Source organism: Neoarius graeffei, chromosome 22 (assembly GCF_027579695.1).
Source record: "Neoarius graeffei isolate fNeoGra1 chromosome 22, fNeoGra1.pri, whole genome shotgun sequence".
Lineage (NCBI taxonomy): Eukaryota > Metazoa > Chordata > Actinopteri > Siluriformes > Ariidae > Neoarius > Neoarius graeffei.
Genome location: NC_083590.1, coordinates 14356117 through 14378479, shown reverse-complemented (window position 1 = coordinate 14378479; position 22363 = coordinate 14356117). Strand labels below are relative to the sequence as shown.

Here is a 22363-nt window from a genome sequence, read left to right as displayed (position 1 = left end):
GATGAAGAAAAGTGACTCAGACAGAAAACACACCTCTTCCCCAGAGACAGGGAAGAGGTGAAGGGGGCGGGGCAATATGAATAAGGAAAAAGGAAATATTAGAGGGGGGTAGAAGGAGGGGGGCAGGAAGCTCCAGAGGCACCCAGAAGAAAAAGAAGAAAATACTGTATGTACATGCATGGTGTGTTAAAATAAAAACATCTTTGTGTAGTTATAAATACTAGAGTAAATGTAGTCTATACAAAATGCACACTGTTACACAGAGTCCTTCTGTTCAGGAAAAGTGTGTAATCTGCAAAGTTTTAAGGATCAGTACAGTCAAAGTTGAATACAGAACTCTGAATCTTTGTTTTTTGTCAATGCAGTCTGTTTTTTATATTCGATTTTTGTATTTGCACACACTTAAAAACAAAACTGATGTCTACAGTGCATTTGGCTGGCTTTAACAAGTCAAGTTAAATTTAGAGAACTAACTTGGGTTGTAAGGACATAATAAAATTACTTTTAGGTGACATAATGCCTTTAAATAATAGCATTAATAAATAAAATTAAAGTTACATTTAAAAGTCTGGTATCCTGAACATCATGAAATCACTTTAACATTACTCAATTATTTGGTATTGCAGTAGCTTTTAAAAATAAATGTTAAATCAACTTGATTCTTTTAAATACTCTAACATGATTTATTTTGGGGGCGGCACGGTGGTGTAGTGGTTAGCGCTGTCGCCTCACAGCAAGAAGGTCCTGGGTTCGAGCCCCGGGGCCGGCGAGGGCCTTTCTGTGCGGAGTTTGCATGTTCTCCCCATGTCCGCGTGGGTTTCCTCTGGGTGCTCCGGTTTCCCCCACAGTCCAAAGACATGCAGGTTAGGTTAACTGGTGACTCTAAATTGACCGTAGGTGTGAATGGTTGTCTGTGTCTATGTGTCAGCCCTGTGATGACCTGGCGACTTGTCCAGGGTGTACCCCGCCCTTCGCCCGTAGTCAGCTGGGATAGGCTCCAGCTTGCCTGTGACCCTGTAGAAGGAGAAAGCGGCTAGAGATAATGAGATGAGATTTATTTTGGTTTAACAAGTAATTTCCTTCTTTTTCTCAATGAATTATGTCAGTCATCCACATTCTGATCACGTGGGACCGATGTACACATTAAAATCAAGTAAATCCAAAGGATATTTTTCAGTGTATAAATACCATATACAATAGTATATAAGCGCTACATAAGTGAGATACAAGTCCTATAAAATAGCTACATAAGCGCAGTAGAAACACTACAGAAGTGCTATATTTACTGTGATGAAAGCGCTACATCTGACTGCTACAAAAGCGCGACACAATTGCAATGTTTGAGCGCTGAAAGTGGTTCCACCTGTAGCTATTCTATAGCGCTATAAAAGTGCTTTTATCTTGAGTTGTAAGTGCTGTTGTGCGCATAGGGTGCACAGCATGGAGGAAGGTTATAACTAAGTCGGAGTCAGAGTTCCAGAGGGTCCATGAAGACACATTGCTGTTTACCACAGTAAAACATATGACCTGTGTAACTGTCTCAGAGACAGTGTGGACATTACAGAGATATTACAGTGTTAATAGGTGTTGATAGAGTATTATGTGTTGAATTCATGTGTTTATTCTTTGTTTAAAAATGATTTCAAGTTTGTGCTTTAAAAATGAGGTATTGTCTCATGTACCATTTGAAGAATATTCTTTTTTTTTGTATTAAGAGTTTGTTTGCATATGGGGTCTTAACCAGGGAATTATGGGAAGAGTGCCAACAGAGATGTAAATCAGTTACGGACTCATAACTTTTCAAAGAAAGATGGACTCTGCATTCGGTTTATGGCGCTAACGTTGTCACGGTGGTTTTGACTATTCACGTTTCCAGTTTATCAGAGACAGTGAAAGAGAAAATAAATCTTCAAAAAAGGCATCAGTATGAAGCGTGGTCGTTTATTAAACCAATGTAGCTACAGTGACAACGCACTGCCAATGTGGCTAAGTAAGTAAAAAAAAGCTAGCTTGCGGTTTGAAGCTAACAAGTGGACCAGAATAACAACATGTAAGAGACATTTTCAGAGACTGGTCTACTATCAGAGAATGATGTGGGCTTCACCGTAGCTAAACAACCGGCTTACATCCACACTGCGGCTTCAGAGTTGGTCTATAGTGACTTTCATCATGTGCTTTCTAAACAGCCAGAGGCTTCAGCAAGCAAACGGACAGCTGCCTTCCATGTTTGCAGAAGACGACCAGCGCACGCCACCGTATCTCAGCGAGTCCTTGAAGTTTCACGATTCGGCCAAAAGAGAACAATGTTCGCAAGCAGCACAACTGTCTTCATCCCACCTCTACACTACAGTAAGCTAAGCAGTACGTGGCTTGTCTCCAGGGCCTTCTGACTGCTCTTCAGCGTAGCCTACAGTGGACATTGGTAACAGGCTTGACCATGCTGCACTGAAGTTTGAGATCATTTGAAATGTATGGACATTTGTAAATTCGAGTGGACATATTTATCCACTTTATCAGTTGATAAAACCAGAGACATTGATAGCTTAATGGTTGTTCCTGTATTATTGTTGCATTTTGATTTAATGAGCATTTATCTAGTGCTTGCAAATTACCTACATTAAGGGATTTGAGTGTATATGTCGTGGGGGTGATGGTATTAAGTGCATTGTATTGTTGTGATTGTGTTTGTTACCATTTAATGAAGGCTGAGCAAAGTGAGAATGACACTGGACTTGATATTAATGTTATTTGTGGCAGTAGGACTGACGAATGGGATAAGGTGGGGGGAGGTTGAGAAACTGCTTGTTATAGGTGCCGCTGTGATTGGAGTCTCCGCTGAGAACGCTGCACAGCATAATAAGCCGCAGCTGTGAGCATTTATGGCCACTTTTGGTGCGGGGCTACGGATTGGCTGAAGCTATAATCAGCGCGTGGATAAGATGGCTCACTAAACTGCAACGCGGGGCCTTTTCCTTTGGCCCTGACCACCGTGACAGTACTGGATTCCCGCTCGCCAGAACTGCCAACGCCGAAATCTTTCGCTCTGTCGCAACCAGGAAGGGATTGTCCCATGTTGGCTTGCTGAGGAGGAGACGCTACGTGTAGACGACGAAAGGAACGATTATCCTGCGCACTCTAATTAAATTAAAGGAACGGTGAATTTCAGCTGTTTACTGAGCGAGTGTGTTTAACCCTTGTGTTGTGCAGTATTCAGATGATTGTTTATTCCTGACAGATACTGTGGTGGCAGCGGTGACTGGATTGGGAGTTCCGGGTCTTGGGAGCAGCGTCATCGCGCTGAGCGGCCTTTTTTTTTCGGTCGGAAGCGGTTCCAACCGAACGGACATTCTTTTTTTATATAAATTTTTTTTCCTTTTTTATTTGTATTTTTATTTTTTTTATTTTACTTTTAGGGTCCTGTGTTCACTCGCCGGGGCCTGGGTTTGGGGGTAGTGCAAACAGTTTGTTGGCAGGCTTGAGTGGGTTATTGAATACGTGTGGAGTGTTATTGGTTTGATCTTTTTTTTCTTTCTGTGTATTTGCCTGCATTTCTTAACTAAGATTGCTGTGTATTGATGTGTGCATTTACTTGTTTTGGTTGCTGTGTATTTGGTGTGCATTGCTCCACTGCTTGAAGTGCTGCGTATTTACCTGTGTATTTTGGTGGGCATTGTTCCACTGCTTGAAGTGCTGTGTATTTGCCAGAATATTTCCCCACTGTATTGGATTGCTTTGCAACTGTTGACTAATTGGGACTGCTGTGCATTTGTCACTGTTTTTAAGGTTTTGCTGTGCCAAACAACTGCTGTAGCTTACTATCCCTTTTCTCAGCCTGTATGGTAGCAAGACTGAATTTTACAAGAAAAACATTGTAATTTTTATCTGATGTGATTGCTTCTGTGTAGTGGTGTGTGTCTTGGGATTTCTAGTCTGGTGTGTGCCTGCGTTCAGGTGACATATATGCTTACAACATTATTAGAGATATGAGTTTGACAAAAATTTACACATTATTAATAGTGATGGGCGGCATGGTGGTGTAGTGGTTAGCGCTGTCGCCTCACAGCAAGAAGGTCCAGGTTCGAGCCCCGTGACCGGCGAGGGCCTTTCTGTGTGGAGTTTGCATGTTCTCCCCGTGTCCGCGTGGGTCTCCTCCGGGTGCTCCGGTTTCCCCCAGTCCAAAGACATGCAGGTTAGGTTAACTGGTGACTCTAAATTGACCGTAGGTGTGAATGAGAGTGTGAATGGTTGTCTGTGTCAGCCCTGTGATGACCTGGCGACTTGTCCAGGGTGTACCCTGCCTTTCACCCGTAATCAGCTGGGATAGGCTCCAGCTTGCCTGCGACCCTGTAGAACAGGATAAAGTGGCTAGAGATAATGAGATGAGAGATTTAATAGTGATAGATATATTACATTTCTGAGATGTCAGTTCATGGGGAAAAGTCACAAGGTGATAAATCTGAAGAACATACAGAGTCTTCACAACCTGATGACACAGAACATTTAGAATCTGGCATAGAAGTTAATGCTAAAATAACTATACAGTTCAAGTAGCAAGACAGGAGCCTGTCTCTACCACTTCAATAGCAGTAGAGCAAAGAAAATCTGATAGGGAAAGAAAATTAACCCCCCAAATGCTAGAACTAAAGCAACAAGAAACCTGTCAAAGGAAGAGCAAATTCATCAAGCTATATGAATGCTGGAAAAAAGAAGTTAAAACTGCATGTGATAAACTTAAAAATGAGTGCACCGAAAATGAGTTAGCCAACATGATGGATGCTGTAGAGCAGGGGTCTTCAATCCTATCCGCAAAGGGCCGGTGTAGCTGCAGGCTTTCATTACAGCCAAATTGGAGGCTCACTTGATTGTTGATTGGAGACGAGGGTGAAATGATTAAACAAGTGAAATCAGGTGTAGCTCCTGCTTGGTTGGAATGAAAGCCTGCAGCTACACTGGCCCTTTGCGGATAGGATTGAAGACCCCTGCTGTAGAGGGACTTGAAACGCAAGTTAAAGATGCATATGAAGATATACGATTGCAATCAGCACCTCCCCCTCAGATTAGAAGAAAGATTGATTCTTGTACAGAGGTAACAGTAGATTTGATGGGTCTATTGAAAGTACGTATGAGTGAAGTGGGTCAAGAGGAGTTTGATGATGAGGCAGAAAATGCTAGACTTCATATGGTGCTTGACAGAGTATGCACAGTCTATATTTGAGGCTTCAGTGATCGAACATACAGCCCCTAGCCAGAAGTCAAGCTGTTCATCAGAGTGGCAGAGCATCACCCCCAAAAGAGTAGAGTATGCTGCGCAGTTAGCTGCAAAAGAAGCAGAAGTACAAATGGAGGATGCAGTTGCTGCTCAAAGACAAGAACTTAAAAGACTAGAAAAATCAGAGAGATCTGCAAATAATGGCTGCTAAACTAAGTGTACTCTGAAGGTAGCGAAACTCACGACAATGTTAGAGTGGCGCACATAGAGGTGACTACTGGTTCTTTAGTACCACCTAAGAACATAAAGAGGGAGCAAGCATACAACAATAATGATGAACAAACAAACACTGTCGAAAATGAAGCACTGTTCGTACAAGCCCTACATGATTCAATGGTTCTCACTAGACTTCCTGCTCCCGAGCCCTCCATTTTCTCAGGGGATCCACTTAATTTCTTAGAGTGGAGCACAAGCTTTAAAACATTGATTGATAGAGCGACGATGCACTAACTCAGCAGACAAATTATTTTATCTGCAAAGGTACATTGGTGGTGAGGCACGATCTGTATTAGAAGGAACCTTCTTTAGAAAGGATGATGAAGCTTATGACCAAGCCTGGGAGACACTGCGAGCTCGCTATGGTCATCCCTTTGTAATCCAGCGTGCATTCAGAGAAAAACTAAATAACTGGCCAAAAATAGGTTCCAGAGATTCAGTTAAGCTAAGACAGTTCAGTGACTTCTTGTCAGCATGCAGCAATGCAATGCCACATGTGAAGGGATTGCAGGTGCTGAATGATTGTGAAGCAAATCAGAAAATGCTTCAAAAGCTTCCAGATTGGATTACATCTTGTTGGAATCGTCACGTTACAAAGCAACTATGCCAAGGAGAAGAATATCCTACCTTTAAAGAGTTTGCTGAGTTCATAGCACAGGAAGCAGAAATTGCCTGTAACCCCATGACATCACTTAATGCTCTAAAACCTGTGGAAGAAAAGTCATCTCGAGTTGTTAAGCGTCCACAGGCTAATACATTTATCACAGACATAAAAGCAACAGATAATTCCAATAGGCCAACAACAAATAGGGCCGTAGAGAACAGCTCTAATGGAAAAAATGCATCAAATACATCCTCAAACCCAATCAAATGCACATGCTGTGGAAAAAATTTTGGTCATTCCATCCAAAAATGCCAGATGTTTGCCAGTAAGCCTGATGAGGATAAGAGACAGTTCATATTGGACAACAGCCTCTGTTTTGGCTGCCTCAGAAGGGGGCATAACTCAAAAGACTGCAAACAAATGGCTACCTGTAAAATATGTAAAAAACATCATCCAATGGCACTACATGAAGACGGTCCAGCAGCAGATAGCGCTCCAAAGGTTATGCAGGTCGAGGAGAACACTTCTTCCCTTTCATGCTGTGTAGACAGAAGTGATGGTGGGAGCACATCTATGATAGTGCCCAGCTAGATTTCTTCAACAAAGACTCCTGAAACAGAGACATTTGCATATGTCTTACTTGATACTCAGAGTAGCAATACCTTTGTAGATCAAGAGGTGTGTCAAATGATAGGAGTAAGTTCAGAGCCAGTCAAGTTAAAGCTGACCACTATGATGGGAAAAGACTCCATTCTTCAGAGTGCAACAGTTAGTGGTCTTAGAGTTAGAGGGCTCTCATCCAGAATTCTGCTCCAATTTCTATAGCAATTTGTCTCATCTCATCTCATTATCTCTAGCTGCTTTATCCTGTTCTACAGGGTTGCAGGCAAGCTAGAACCTATCCCAGCTGACTACGGGTGAAAGGTGGGGTACACCCTGGACAAGTCGCCAGGTCACCACAGGGCTGACAGACACAGACAACCATTTACACTCACATTTCACACCTACAGTCAATTTAGAGTCACCAGTTAACCTAACCTGCATGTCTTTGGACTGTGGGGGAAACCGGAGCACCCGGAGGAAACCCACGCGGACACGGGGAGAACATGCAAACTCCACACAGAAAGGCCCTCGCCGGCCACGGGGCTCGAACCCGGACCTTCTTGCTGTGAGGCGACAGCGCTAACCACTACACCACCGTGCCGCCCATAGCAATTTGTACAAAACCAAATACATCAACAACTACATTCTTAAAAACTCTGAACAACGTTGCTCAAATCATGGAAGATGACAGATAAATGTGCGATGAAACTATAACTTTACAGGAAGTCATCTGTGCGATTGAATATCTCAAAACTAACAAATCTCCTGGAGTTGATGGCGCCTCTGCAGAATTTTATCAGACCTTTACAGAAGATCTAGCTCCCTTTCTACTTCAGGTAATGTTAGAAAGTATGGAACAGGGAACTCTACCTCTGACACTGACACAAGGCCTGATTACTTTAATCCCCAAACCCCAAAAGGATCCCCTACTTATTGATAATTGGCAACCAATTTCGTTACTGAACAATGACTACAAAGTCTTGGCTTCAATATTTGCTAAATGGCTTAAAAAGGTCTTGGATCCAATTATTGACGAGACCCAGTCTGGATTTATGAGAAGGAGACATATTTCCAACAATATTCGGCTTGTTTTAGACGTAATTGATTATTCATTCTTGTGTCCTGATGACAGTCTCATCTTCTTCCTGGACTTTTATAAAGCCTTTGATACTACAGAACACAACTTTATATTTCAAACAAACGATTTGGAGTTGGTGAATATTTTTGTAAAGCTGTTAAATTGTGTATTCCAAAGGCAACAGCACTTTCAGACTAATAAATGGGACTTCCCCGAGATTGGAATTACAGCGGGGCATCCGGCAGGGCTGCCCCGCATCTCCCTATTTATTCATTCTATGCACACAACTTCTTTCCACCCGTAATAAATATACCCCATTAAAAGGTATCTTCATTGCAGATAGAGAAATTATAATTAGCCAGCTGGCAGACGATACAACATTATTCTTAAAAGATGCTACCCAAGTTCCCATTGCGATCCAAACAATCGATCTATTCTCTGCAGCTTCTGGACTCTGTTTAAACCTGAAGAAATGTGAGCTAGTTCCTCTTAAAGACTGTGACACTCCCCACATCTGCAACATACCAGTCAAAGACAAGCTCAGTTATCTCAGGATTACCATTGTGAGAAATCAGTTAGATAGATGCTCTGAAAACTTTAATTATCGATAAGACAAGGAAAAAACTTAACCAATGGCTTCAGAGAGATTTATCCTTGAAAGGACGAATTTTACTGACAAAGGCAGACGCATTATCCCGTCTTACATGTACAGCTACCCCACTGTCTGTCGACAAGCAGCTCTGTAATGCCATTGATAAGTTACTGTTCAATTTTATTTGGGAAAACAAGATACATTATGTGAAAAAGTCTGTTGTTATGAACACTTATGATTCTGGTGGTCGAAACTTTCTTGATTTTACTACCCTTAATAATATCTTTAAAATTAATTGGATAAAATAGTTTCTACATAATCCCACATCCACATGGAACTTTATACCCACGTACATTTTCTCTACCATTGGAGGCCTTGAATATGTACTTTTATGTGATTATAAAATAGAGAAACTCCCCCTAATCCTGTCTAATTTCCATAAATAAATGCTTTTGGCATGGTCATTAATTTCTAAACACAACTTCTCCCCACATAGATACTTCATCTGGAATAATCAGCACATTAAATATAAAAATAAATCCTTATTTTTTCAATCTTGGTTCAATAACAACATAATTCTGGTAACCCAGCTACTCAATGATAATGGAAATCTGCTAAATTATTCCGAGTTTCTCCAGACATTTGGTATTCCTGTTACCTCAAAAGAGTTTGCCATTGTAATGGATGTCATTCCCTCTGGTGTCCTAACTCTTCCAAGAGGGGCTGAAAAACCAGTTTGTTTACCATCTCTGGACCCCATATTGACCTCAGTGGGTCATGTATGCTTCTCTGTCACGTCCAAGAACAACAATCGCAATATTCGTGCATTATCCCAGGCAGATATCACCACTATCCCCTCTGTGGTTCAGTACTGGACTGGTCTTGTTGGTGACCTGAACTGGAGCAGTGTGTGGAACCTCCCATACAGATACTTCCTTACAAACAAAGTAAGGGAGGTGTCTTTCAAACTGATTCATCCTGCCAAGCATTCACTGCTTAAGCCCATGTTTACATTAGACCGTATCAGCTGATCATCAGATTAACGTTTTTAAAACGATTAGTGTGCACACAGCAACACCAATACACGATTTGCGTGCACACAGCAACACCAATACACGATTTGCGTGCACACAGCAACACCAATACACGGATACGCTCGGCTTCGCAGGCATCCTGCGCTCCAAATCACTCCGCCCTGAACAACGAGTGCCCTCTGGAGGGTGCGCACTCCGGCCCTGCGCAGCTCACACAGCGCGCGAGTGAAGTGCACAAGCTGTGATTCGGGACTGAGCCGCTGTGTGTGTGATCCCAGCGCATATCACTTACCACTTGCAAGTGGAAGGATGGCAAGCCTAAAGACAATCATAACTACACAATGGGCAGTATTTGCATCAGTACTTGCAGTATTTTCATACTTTTATACTCTTTAATGAAAGGTGATACAAGGCGGAAGTCCGCGCCGTTTTTCAGCAGTCGCGTCACATGACCAACGCCAGCGAATCAGGAAGGTGGATGTCACAGTGACGTTGTCCAATGAGACGCCAGCTAGAGCTCAGCACAGCGTATCCTCAATGTTTACACAGCACCGGAGCTGACACGATCTGGATTGAATACGTGGACCCTGGCGGATTCCCGTTTCCCGGCGTTTCCAGGCGGTTTAATGTAAACGGACAGTGCATCCGCGAAGAAAATGAGACAGATACGGTCTAATGTAAACGTAGCCTAAGTTTAAGAGAGACATTTGTGTGGACGGTTAATTGTGTGAGACGGACCCGGAAACAATAATGCACCTGTTCTGGCAACGTCCCTCTACCATCCCATTCTGGACAGAAATAACCCAGTACATTACAGCCAAGCTGGACTCTGATTTTTCTGTGTTGGAAATATGTACTGTTTGGTTTCCCATAACAACAAAAGCAAAAAACAGAGATAATAAATTTGTTGATCATTTTAGGAAAATATCATATTCATAAAGACAAGTTTAGTCGTTCAAAACCTTCATTTATAGCCTTCGGAAAGGAAACTGAACAGTGTATAAACATCATCTCTGACTCTAAAAACAAGAAAGCTGCTCAAACTTTTCATTTGTGCTCATTATTTAATGTCTTTATTTGAAAGCTCCCCCTGGCTCTTGGTTTGTTGTTTGTGTGTGTATTAATGACTGTATTTGTATTTTGTTGCTGTTATTTTCAATCAAGATTTAAAAAGAAAAAAACCCCGAGACGAACCAATAGCGTCGCTCTTGTTCCGCGACCCGTCGTTTGTTAGCGGTCACGTGGTTTCATTTCATACAACTTGATACAGGACTCGATGCGGGGATTCATTTGGCGCGCGCTCTCAGACTCGACACATGATTCGAAGACTCGGATTCATCTGACCATCACTAAATCAACTAAAAGAGCCGAATCAAAGAGTCGATTCATTCCATGAACGGCACATCACTCGGAGTGAATCAGTTCTCCGGAAGTGACTGTTTCTCTTTCAGCCGCGACGCCATTTCATAGCTGTTGGAAAAATAATAATAGAAACTCCAACTCCAGGCAGAAGCGGTGAGATGAATGAAGCCCAGCATGGAGTGCTGAGTAAAAGTAAGTGATGTGTTGGAGAAAAACGTGGTTGTATTTGACTGAGCTCGTGTAAAAACAGCAGTAAAACTGCGGAACTGAAATAATCTTCCCTGTAAAGCTCAGGGGCGTGTTTAGCCTATTTTTGGGGGTGCTCAAGCACCCCCAGAAACGAGCTCAGCACCCTCAAAAACACTGCTTTTGGACGTAATTTTCAGAAATAAGTGCCCTTCCGCATTGCGCAATGAATGTATGCGCGGGCGTGTGTGTGTTCTTGAATTCACCTGCTACGTGATAGTTCTATGAGCAGTAAAATCCCTCTCCTCCTTGCGTCCCCTCTGATTGGGTTGCCTGTCCGCGCGAGTGCTTGCTACGACATGGTGTTTTTTTAACTGGATTCCACGCCGATGAGGAACTCGAAGTAGCACCTGAGTATTACTGGCATAGCGAGATGTGAAGGTACGGACTGGAGTTACAATTGTTAAACACAACACAATAATATGCATAATGCAATATTGATGTTCCCTGGTCTATGAACAGAATGATAAAAACGACATTTATCATCCATATCGAGATACTTTTGTGCAGAGCTGTACAAGTGCTACGGTCAGGGGCGCTGCCAGAAATTTTGGCCCCATGAAAGATTAGAATTTTGGGCCCCCCAACTTTGCCCACCCTCGTCACAATTGCACTATTGTCATTATTTGACTTTTGATAGCCCATGGACCTTGAGTTTGTGACTTTATTACATTTTATGTATTAACCTACCAGGGACTAGATGAAAACTGGTCAATGACTAATTCTGGTGCATTTACAATCACAAATGAAAATTCAAGATTTTGCCACATGCCTTCTTGTGCTAGGACAATTGGTAGTGAAATGTGTGATGTGACTGCTAATAAATCATAGAAAAAGTTTTTTACCCAGCATCAAAATACCTATGGAAATCCCATGGATTGTTATGTGTTAGGTAGAAAGCTGTGTGTACTGTTCTGCAAAAAGGGAATATGTTCAAAGCAAAGTGTGTCTAGACAGAAATTTGAGCGTAAGCAGAGTTAGACTGTTGGTTGCCCCTCCATGGACCAGGGGGCTCATTTATCAACAGTGCGTAGAAAACATCCTAAATTCTGTCGTACGAGTGGAATTTAGAATGTTCGTAAGTACAAAAATATCGGCATTTATCAAACGTTCCTAGGCTGGTTTTACGCACACCCATAAGTAATCTGCAATGATAAATCCCACACCTGCCAAATCACCTTGCGTGGGCACGATGACTCTAATTTGCATTGTGAAACGCCCCCAATTAACCATATATGGCATTAACATCCCCTTTAAAAGCCATGCAAATGAGTAATTGAGTCCTTGGTGGAATAATGGAGAAGCGCGCAAAAAAGAGGAATTTCTCTGAGACGGAGATCGACGTTTTAGTCGCGGAGGTTGAGGCCAATCAGAAGATATTGTTTTGTGGTTTAGAAGCCGGCGTTACTAGTAAAAAAAGAATACTGTGTGGGAGAAGGTGGCACACTCTGTAAATGCCGTCGGATCTGAGCCACGGACTGTGGCAGAAATAAAAAAAAAAGTGGTTTGATATTAAATTAAATGCAAAAAAGCGCGTGGCCGCTTACAGGCGCGCTACAATGGTGACAGGGGGAGGGCAAAACCTTGAAAAATTGTCTGCCTTGGATGAACGGGTTGCTGGCATTATTGGGGACGCTGCGTGTTCCGGAGTGGTGAGTGGTGTGACTGACAGTGACCTCGTGGTAGAACCCCCAGAAACGTCCAAGATGAAGGTAAGTGGTCACACATTTAATGCAGAATTTAAATCTAAACATTTTTTACTGAATCGATAAAAAAAAAAAAACTGTTTCAAACAGAAATTTTTGGTTTAAACAGAAGTAGCTTATTAATGCATCTGCTCTTTCAATTATAGACACGTCCGCTCCTGCCGCGATGGTGCAGGAGGAGGCAAGGTGGTCCTCTGTGCGTGAGGCTCGGGCACCAAGGGTATTAACTGATGAGGTCCTGCAGAACCAAGAGCACATTGCCCAGGCAGTTAGTGACATCAAGGGGCAGCTAAGCAACCTCACTAATGTGCTCACTGAAATCAGTGAGTCACTGAAAACACTTGCTGCTTGTGCAACTCAAATCGCAAATAAAAGCTATTGAATCGTGAAAAGTCTGCGTTCTGTCATTATGCAACACACACACACACACACACACACACACACACACACACACAGTGAGTAAATAATATGCATAATATGGGTAAACTTGCCTAAAATCTCTGTATGATCCCCGCTCTGATCCGCATCGCAAAAGCATTAGCAGGTGCAAGGCCCTCTTCGCAACGCTGTTCGTCATGCATGGGGTCGTCAGGTCTAGGGGGATCCTGCAGGGGGACTCCTCTTCTGATGGCCAAATTGTGGAGCACACAGCAAGCCATAACCATGCTGCACACCTTTTCAGGTCGGTACTGCAGCGTTCCCCCCGCCCTTGACAAACACAGCCATCGGCCCTTCAGCAAACCAATTGCGCGCTCTATTGTAACTCTGGTGCGCGCGTGGGCCCGGTTGTAGGCTTGTTCCTGCTGTGTCTGGGGGTTGGTTAGTGGGATCATGAGCCACGGTTTGAGTGGATATCCTTGATCATGCGAACAAGTTGCATACATGACATTGCCATATTGCGGTTTACCATTGCGGAACACTGCTCAATGGACATACCCATGTTATACTATGACAAGTTGCGCGACACTCGCCAATAAGCCATCCGTCTTCAACAGCTCTTTCTTGTAAACGAATGCCCACTGAGCTGTTCTGCACAATAAACGAGTCGTGCGTTCCCCCAGGCCATCGAGCAACAACGTTTAAAAGCATCAAATCGGCATCACATATGAGCTGCACATTGATGGAGTGAAACCCCTTCCTATTCACGAAATTGTATTCGTGCTGTGATGGTGCTTTTAGCGCTATGTGTGTGCAATCTATTGCCCCAATAACATTGGGGAACCCCGCGATTGCATGAAATCCTCGCTTAACTTCAGCTTTATGCGGAAGTAAATAAGGGAACCGAATATAATTTGGCACCAAAGAAACTATTGCATCCAAAACTGTTGGCAAAATTCTGCTCAGTGACGGCTGAGAAATACCCACTCTATCCCCAAGTTCACGTTGAAACGTGCCTGTAGCCAAAAATCCTAGGGTAGACAGAACTTGGATATGGACAGGTATGGCTTTCGTGCGCTTTGTTTCACGCTCTAGCATAGGACCCAATTCATGACATAAATCAAGTAATATATGCTTTGGAAAACGATACCTGCTCAAAAGCCACTCTGAACTTTCCGCAAATAAATCGGCTCTCTCTGAAGACGCGCTCCCTGCGGAACGCATGGTTTGCCAACTCTTCTAGCAATGCAAGATGGGCCATGTTGCGTTCTGATAGGCATATCATGTGTGTGCTTTTTATACGTCAATTCAAATAATTATTTACACATGAGTAAATTAGTCAATAGTCAATTATTAGTTACACTGTGAGTAATCTGAAATCGGCCCACAAGATCACGTTGTTGGTGTGTTTGAATTTGATTCAGCACGTTCGAAACCAAAATACTTCGAATACACTCAAACAAACAAACACACAAAAATAGTTGTATTGTAACCTGCGCATCGGGCACAGTTCGACTCTAGAATCAACACTACTTGTTTCGTTATTCTACCACTAGGTATTGCATGGTCCGAGGTGTGCGTATATTTAGGCAGCTGGGCCATAGAAGGTTCACGCTGCACTAGGGGTGGGCGATATGTATCGTCTGCGATGTCATCGTGAATGTTGTTTTGACGATGTGTAATTTTGCATTATCGAGTTTTTTTAATTAAGCCGCCAAAAATCAATACAGAGCGGACCAGACCCGGCGCCAGACACGGACTGACGGACGGGCCTTGAATTGCTTTGGGGGGGCACACATTTTATACACCAAGCCAGGGCAACACAACTGTTTCTAGCAACCCAGGAGAGCAGCACAGACGTGACGAGTTAAATATTCTAAGAAACCTATAAAGCAACCAAAACAACTTTCCAAAATGTATCAAACATTGCTCAGCATATTAAAAGTTTTTTTTTTTTTTGTTGCTCCGCTGGCCTCACAACGCACAAAGCTGATTTCGGGTATCTACCGGAAGATGTCGTGATATGATCCCGTCCAGCAATAAAATGTGATTGGCTGAGACAGCTGCTGATTTACCCAGATACCATCTGAAGAAAAAATGCGATTGGTCGGTTGGTTCATTCCATTACATTAACCCATTGGTTCCCAAGAAATATTAGTCCACGTTTATAGCAATGATCCAGAAATTATTACTAGTGTTTCTGTACTCACGGATAATAATGAATGAAAACCGATCAGCCGATTTCGAATAGTTTCAATACATTTTAAATTGAGCACATTTTTCTTTATTATTGTTATACTGAAAAACTTTGACTTGTAGTTTATGGGTTTTTTTTGAGGGGGAAAAAAAACAAAGAAGAAGAAGAAGCAGCTGTGACGGGCTCCTATCAGGCCAAGTGCGGTCACTCGCCGGCCACTTTCAGGCATCTTTTTCGGATTAGTGAGAGCAGACCCTCTGAACATGAATGGGAAGATATCAATACTGGACTCTGTGAAAACTAACGGTCGCGAAGAGCATATGATTGAAATCGCCATGAAAAGTTGATTATACCTGAGTGTTAGGTTGGTTCTCATGACTCAGAAAAAGCTTTAAAATCCACTTTTCTCGTGGATTATTTTGACACTGCGCAGGCGCAGTACTTCTATAACGGCAGGAGAGGGACAGCGGAGCACGAAGCTGCAAGATGATTGGAAAGCTGTTGGTTCAGATCGACATATGATTGGTTGTTGGCAGCGGAACAGGCGGGATATTTGCAGACCCGTACTGCCGTCAGAGACGGTTGATTAGAATGTTTGCTGCCGTTACAACTGTCAATTGAATTATTCATTTTTATTAATTTAAAGTTGTTTAAGAAAATAAATATGGCTTTTCCTTAAATACTTGTCACTGCAATGATTCTTTTAGTCATTGTAATTATTGTAATCTTTAAGCAAGTGTTTTTTTTAAATATCGTCAAAATATCGTTATCGTTAAAATCCTAAAAAATATCGAGATATTATTTTTTGCCCATATCGCCCACCCCTACGCTGCATGCTGCACGCTACACGTTCACGTGAAGAACCGGACCCTGGGCCATTAAACTTCATGCTTGGATGTTCACGTGTTGCGTCTGTTCTACTTTGACCGAGTAACCAACAATATGGACTCTTCGGATGACGACGATTGCCTCATTCTGCTTTTACTGAGACAGAGGAAGAGAAAAAGGAACAGAATTTGGAGCTGAGAACACTTCCTTCTGAGAGAAACCCGTGGTGAATTTCACCGAACATTCTATAATCTGCTTGACAATCCCGATGAAGAACTATTTTTCAATTATACCATTCAATTATATTTTTTCTGAAGTTTTCCCCTGAAAGCATAGCGTTATCTCCCTAGACCCGTTCTGATTGGCTGGCGCGGCGGTGACCGCATGCATTGACTGGAATTTCCGTCTTCACGCCTAGAAAAAAGTGTGCATGTTCATTTCACGCTTCACGCGTGAAGTGTGCAGCGTGCAACGTGAACGCCGTTCTATGGCCCAGAGCAAGTCATGCTACGTTTGTCCACTTTTCTTTACACGCGTGCAGCGTGAACCTTCTATGGCCCAGCAGCCTTAGGCACAATTCTACGTTCAAGTACACATTCATGAATTCCACACTTTGCGCAAAATTGTTCGTACGAACCTTTTACGCACAGAACTGTGCGTAAGAACGGTTGATAAATGAGCCCCCAGGAGTTTTTGACCTTGTTTTCTAATTTACACTTTTATATTGTTTGACCAGTAGATGGCAGTATAAGCCCAGACATAATTCAGGCCAATATAAGCCCATACATAAAAAGAAAAAAGGAAATAAAATAGTGAATGATACAGCAGTTATTATTGAGTTGACTGTAAATAAACATAACCAACATTATTTAACACACTGCTTTGAACTCTTCTTCATTCAAGTGTGCAAAATTGGGCTACTTAGTATGGAGTTCATTCGTTCATGTGTTGACACAACTTGCATGCATCACTGTATCTGTATGGATTTATAAGATATACATTCTTTATAGGCTACTTCAGTGCCAGAGAGTTCCAGAAAACATCAGTAATCACAATTTCCTGCCTTGATTAATAACTAGGCAGCAGTTATTTCATACAACATAATGCACTGTAAGAAATGTTTATGCTTTCTTTTAGGCAGCACTCATTTATTGTCAAAGCAAATATTCAAATATCTATGAACAATAAAATATTCAATATTCAAGATAGATTCTTACCAGCAATATCAACCAATCCAAATGTAAACATGAAGAACAATATTTACACTACTCATACAGTAAAGATTTAAATACCCAGTGGTTTAGAACGTGTGAACATTCCACACACGTAACCATGTCAAACACTTGACTGGTGTCCGTTATTAGCAACACTTTAATCTAGCAAACTGTATATGGCGCTCGCTCATTAAAAACTTCAATCCTAAAGCGTTTATGGGTTGTATTGCTGCTTACCACCTCCTCCAAAGGGGGGTTCAGTGGTTTGGTAGGGCGGAGGTGCCCCTGAGGCTGAATCTGTGCATATTTAGGGTACCCCATTAGTTATGAAACTGGTTATTAGCACTAGTTATTAGCACCAGCATAACGTAATATTTCATCTTGTTTATCACACAAGTCAGTTCAGTTATTAAAATGGAAAAAATGTCACTGTACAAACTGTAAAAGTGTTCTCTTGATAGGCTAATCCAACCACGTTCATACTGTTCATTTACCATTTGCTAATATTTTGAACACACATGTGAGCGATAGTTACCTTTCTTTGGGAAAAACTGAGTGACCAGTTGCCTGCCTCTCCGGTCCCTCTCAGCTTTCAGCTGCCTTTCTTTACGTTTTTGACAGCCACTCTTCATCTTTAGCGATCATAGACTGTACGCACTCCACTGCTGGCTGCTGCACCGTGACACAGCAGCAAGTAGCGTTGCACTGATCAGCACACAGATTTAACGCATTGCGCTTCTACCAGAACTGGACCGTACCATTTCGCAAAAGGGGGAGGGTTAAATGACAATATGTTGAAGAACTCAAGAAATAGACAACCTTGTTCAATTAGCTCATTTTACCAGATGGAATATTGCATTGTTGTTATTTCAAAAGTCTTATTAAAATCATTAAAAGCATATTAACAGCCCCTTAAAGGGCCCCATGGCAGTGCTGGGCCCCTAGAATTGTTCTAACCTTTCCCCCCCTGGCGGCGCCCATGGCTACGGTGCTAGACCACCGTGTGTTAGTCAATTTTATTTAATGTAAAATCATAATAATACACACTATTATTACACAATACATAACACATTAATTAACAATTACCACTGTTCAAAATGAATAGCTCCAACATTACAAATGCAGTAGTAGGTCTTGTTTAGTTAAAAATATAACGTAAATATTTGTGTCAGTGGTTGTAAATGTGTAGATATCATAGTTTATTGGGTCAGCTTCTGTTAAAACATTGCATAAGTCTAGTTTTGTCTAGTCTAGTCTTCTTGTCTAGTTAAGTCTAGTCTAAATGCGGAATAAACGTGGAAACACTGTCGTTCAAGCTAGGTGCCTCTGTCAGCTCTGGGGGCTAAGCACCCCCAAAGATCAGATGCTAGACTCGCCCCTGCCCTTACCGTTGGCCAGGAAAACACTCTTATTTTATTTGCAATACGTGCCAAGCATTTACAGTGTAAGCGCATAATTAGCCTAGAAGCCTACGATAGGTTACATTTGGCTCAGCGTAGCTGCGCAAGGCCCACGCTCACATCGCTCAACACATCCGACCACAGAGGGAGAGAAGAAAGCGAGCATTATCATTACATAGCCGGTTCTGATTATTACCACGGACAGGACAGTGATACTGCGTAACTTTCACGCAGGGGCATGGCCAGAGATAACCACACAAGCGCGCGTGCGCTATAATGCAGACTGTCTGTATAGAGGATTTCGACGTGACGTCACAGGTCACGTGATGCCCCGGTGTCCGCCATTTTGAAGGTCAAGCTAGCTAATGTCAACAACATAGTAGCTGGTATGTTACTGTAGCAATGTTTACGTTCAGTCATTTGGATGACTGTTAAAACCTTTCAGTCTCAAGTTTTTCCTTTACTGTATTTACTAGTTTACTGAGCTAGCACGCTAGCTCGGGCAGGCTGGGAGCTAGCACGCTCGCTCCCAGCCTGCCCGAGCGCGCTAGCTCAGTAAACTAGTAAATACAGTAAAGGAAAAAACTTGAGACTGAAAGGTTTTAACAGTCATCCAAATGACTGAACGTAAACATTGCTACAGTAACATACCAGCTACTATGTTGTTGACATTAGCTAGTGCTAACAGCTAGCTGCTAGTGCACTGCTACAACTACACCGACCCTAACAATACAGTTCTTGGTCATTGCCTGGTAACAGCAAATTTATAACGGGCCATGTCTCAACAGACTAAGAAGTTATTTCAATGACATTTAATAACATTTTGTTTATCCTGAGGACTGAAAGTAAATGAAAATGTGAACAAACCTTAGCTGTAATAAGATGGCGACCACCGGCTCCAGGGACGACCCGCTGATGTAGGCATGTTACCCAGCCTGACACAAAATATTTGTAGGCATCCAAACTCTTATACGCTTTCAGATCAATACCTGTGTATGGCGATGGGTTTTTAACGACATAGGTATACAGATCATGTGGGCCGAAGTCAGGTAAAGACGAGGGCTTCGTGTACTTCCGTACGTCAGTGAACAATCCTGGTGGAAGCAGGTAAACGTCGTTCTCTAAGCCTGCTAACCTCAATTTTTGCAAATACCTCTCCCTCTGCTCGCCCTGTGAATGCCCTACGTCGCTGGATAGTGAAGGTGTTTTCTGCATCTCGCTCCTTTTTCTTTTATGTTTTTTCCCTGGTATTTCCTACACGCCTGACTGCAGGTCAGGAAGATCACCCGCGCTGCAAAGCCAGAAAAAGATAGCCTGGTAACGTGTACGGATCACGTACACCAGCATCATTGATTTTCTGGTGATATCGCTTCTTACTCGCGTCATCTAGGCCGGATAAAGTACTCGACAATGAGACTTCGTCATGATCAACAGTGTATCGCTACCGGTAGTCGCCATATTTGTGACCGTCAAAATGGCGGCATAAATATTGTCGCTATGGAAACAATGACGTAGGCCGAAATCCTCTATACAGACAAGTCCTTTTAAAAAATAAAATACATGAAAATAGCTCGGCGGCATGAAAACAAACATTCACTGCAAGTCAAGGTACTTGGCTCGGCGGCCACATGAAACGTAAACACCATGGACAGCGGCCAAACTCATAACTCTACAGACCGAAATACACGAAACCAAGTCCTACTAGGGTTTATTTTACCGATCTATGTTCAAGCATCATGCAAGTCTTCCTTCTCCTTGAATAATGCAAGGCTGACACTTGCACGATTCCGTGGCACGCATTGGCACGACTCGAGTCGTGCCAGTGCGCAAACTAGTCGTAAACTGGCGTGAAGTGTGTGTAAACCCGTCGTGACTGCGTGCCATGTCGGGATGAGAATTTTGAAATGTTCAAAATTTTGGTCACGACAAAATTTCGCGACCGGGTCGTGAACTATGCGCAAACTGTTCGTGATCTTGTCGGGACGATGCGGGAGGATGCGTGCCAGCGTGTGGAAGTGCGTGCCATGCCACGACTGTCACGAACTGCCACGAATAGTTCACGAACAGCTCACGTCGAGTTCCCGAGTAGTTCACGACATGTTCACGAATTGGTGCGTGTCGCAGCGTGGCCATGCCTTCCCACTGACATGGTCACGCATTGATGGCACGAGCAGTTCACGACTAGTTTACGCACTTCATGAACAGTTTGCGCATGGCACGAGCAGTTCACGACAAGTTGTGTCTTTCTTCGAGGTGGGGTTGCCTTTTCTTGCTCTTCTGCCTCTTCCAGCCTTTTCTGCTGCCCTTCAACAATGGCTAGAGCAGCTGCCAGGTATAGGCATCTTCTCTTCTCTGCAATGATTGTGTCTCTGGTATTCAGCATGTTGTCTCTTCCACAGCCAATTCAAAAATGACCAGGGGTTGGGAAGGCCCCCTTTTTATATGGCGTGCCCAAGTCGGCACAACACCGTCCGAATTGCGCAAACTCGTCGTGCCAATGCGGGAAGTGCGCAAACTATGCGTGAACTCGTCGTGCCAGTTCATGAATGTGGATGGGCACACATTCGTGAACTCGTCGTGAACTATGCGTGAACTAGTCGTGAACAGTGCGGGAGCCTCCCAGTTCGTGCCCCAAAATGGCACGACTTGCCACGACAAAATCGTGGCCAAAAGTCGTGCAAGTGTCAGCCTTGCATAAGACCGTGCATTCAACTGCCTTTTTGACATGACTGCATCGAAATACCACTTGCAACAATATTTCATGCACTCCATCAAGAAAAAAGTTAAACATGATGAACACGGGCATACTGTTTTGAGCATACAATTTTTTAAAAAGAAACTAGCTACATCAAAGTCCTTCAATAAACCCATCCTTTAGCGCAAATGAGCTTAACCTAGTTCAAAGCATGACGCTAGCAGTAGCTGCATAAGGCAAAATCATGTGGGCCTTTCGTCAACAACAAGCCACGGCGGGCAAACATTAATAATCAAGTGTCCTTACCTTAAAACGTTGTCTTGACCACAGAACTTCTCAAGTATTTCACTTAAATCCACACGGGTTAACAACACACCCAACACAGCTAGCGAGAAATGTGGATATGCGCTAGCCTTGTATTGCTATTCCCCTCAGTATGCTTACTCTGTCTGCTGCCCGAACTGTGAAAATTATAGGTTACAATCTTTTCATCAATTTCTTCAGTAGATGCCGTTTTAGACATTTTATTATCCCCATCGTCCTGCCTGTCATCCCTCCTCCTCACGGTTTCATTTGAGCAGTTGACACCCTCCTCTTCCTCAGCACAGTTCCAGTTTGTCTCATCTGCCTCGCTGACTTGGTTCTCCTCCACCTTCACAAACGTAAAAAACAGTACCTTAATGTAATAATATGCTATCCGTTACCTCATAGCATATCTAGCCTAGCTACACATAGCCTAGCTGCTGGTACGGCTGATAACTGATAAGTAGCTGATATTCTGAACAGATTGGTGATCCTTACCTTAAAGTCTGTGACTTTAGGCAACGATTCTATCATTACCTGCATCTCTCTCTTTTTTTTTTCCTTTTATGCGCCCCGCTAACATGTGAACGCTTCATCTTTCAAAGCCTCTAAATTTGTGTCTCTGTAGTCTGCAGTCT

The 22363-nt window shown here is 42.9% G+C and overlaps 1 protein-coding gene across 1 annotated transcript in view; it reads left to right on the top strand.

Annotated features, from left to right (window-relative positions):
• The first annotated feature begins 10816 nt into the window (after positions 1-10816).
• LOC132870285 (NACHT, LRR and PYD domains-containing protein 12-like) overlaps positions 10817-22363 on the top strand; it is a 202983-nt gene continuing 191436 nt past the window's right edge. Inside the window, exon 1 of the mRNA XM_060903920.1 lies at positions 10817-11385. The gene's annotated coding sequence lies outside the window, so the exon portion shown is untranslated. The remainder of the gene's footprint in view (positions 11386-22363) is intronic.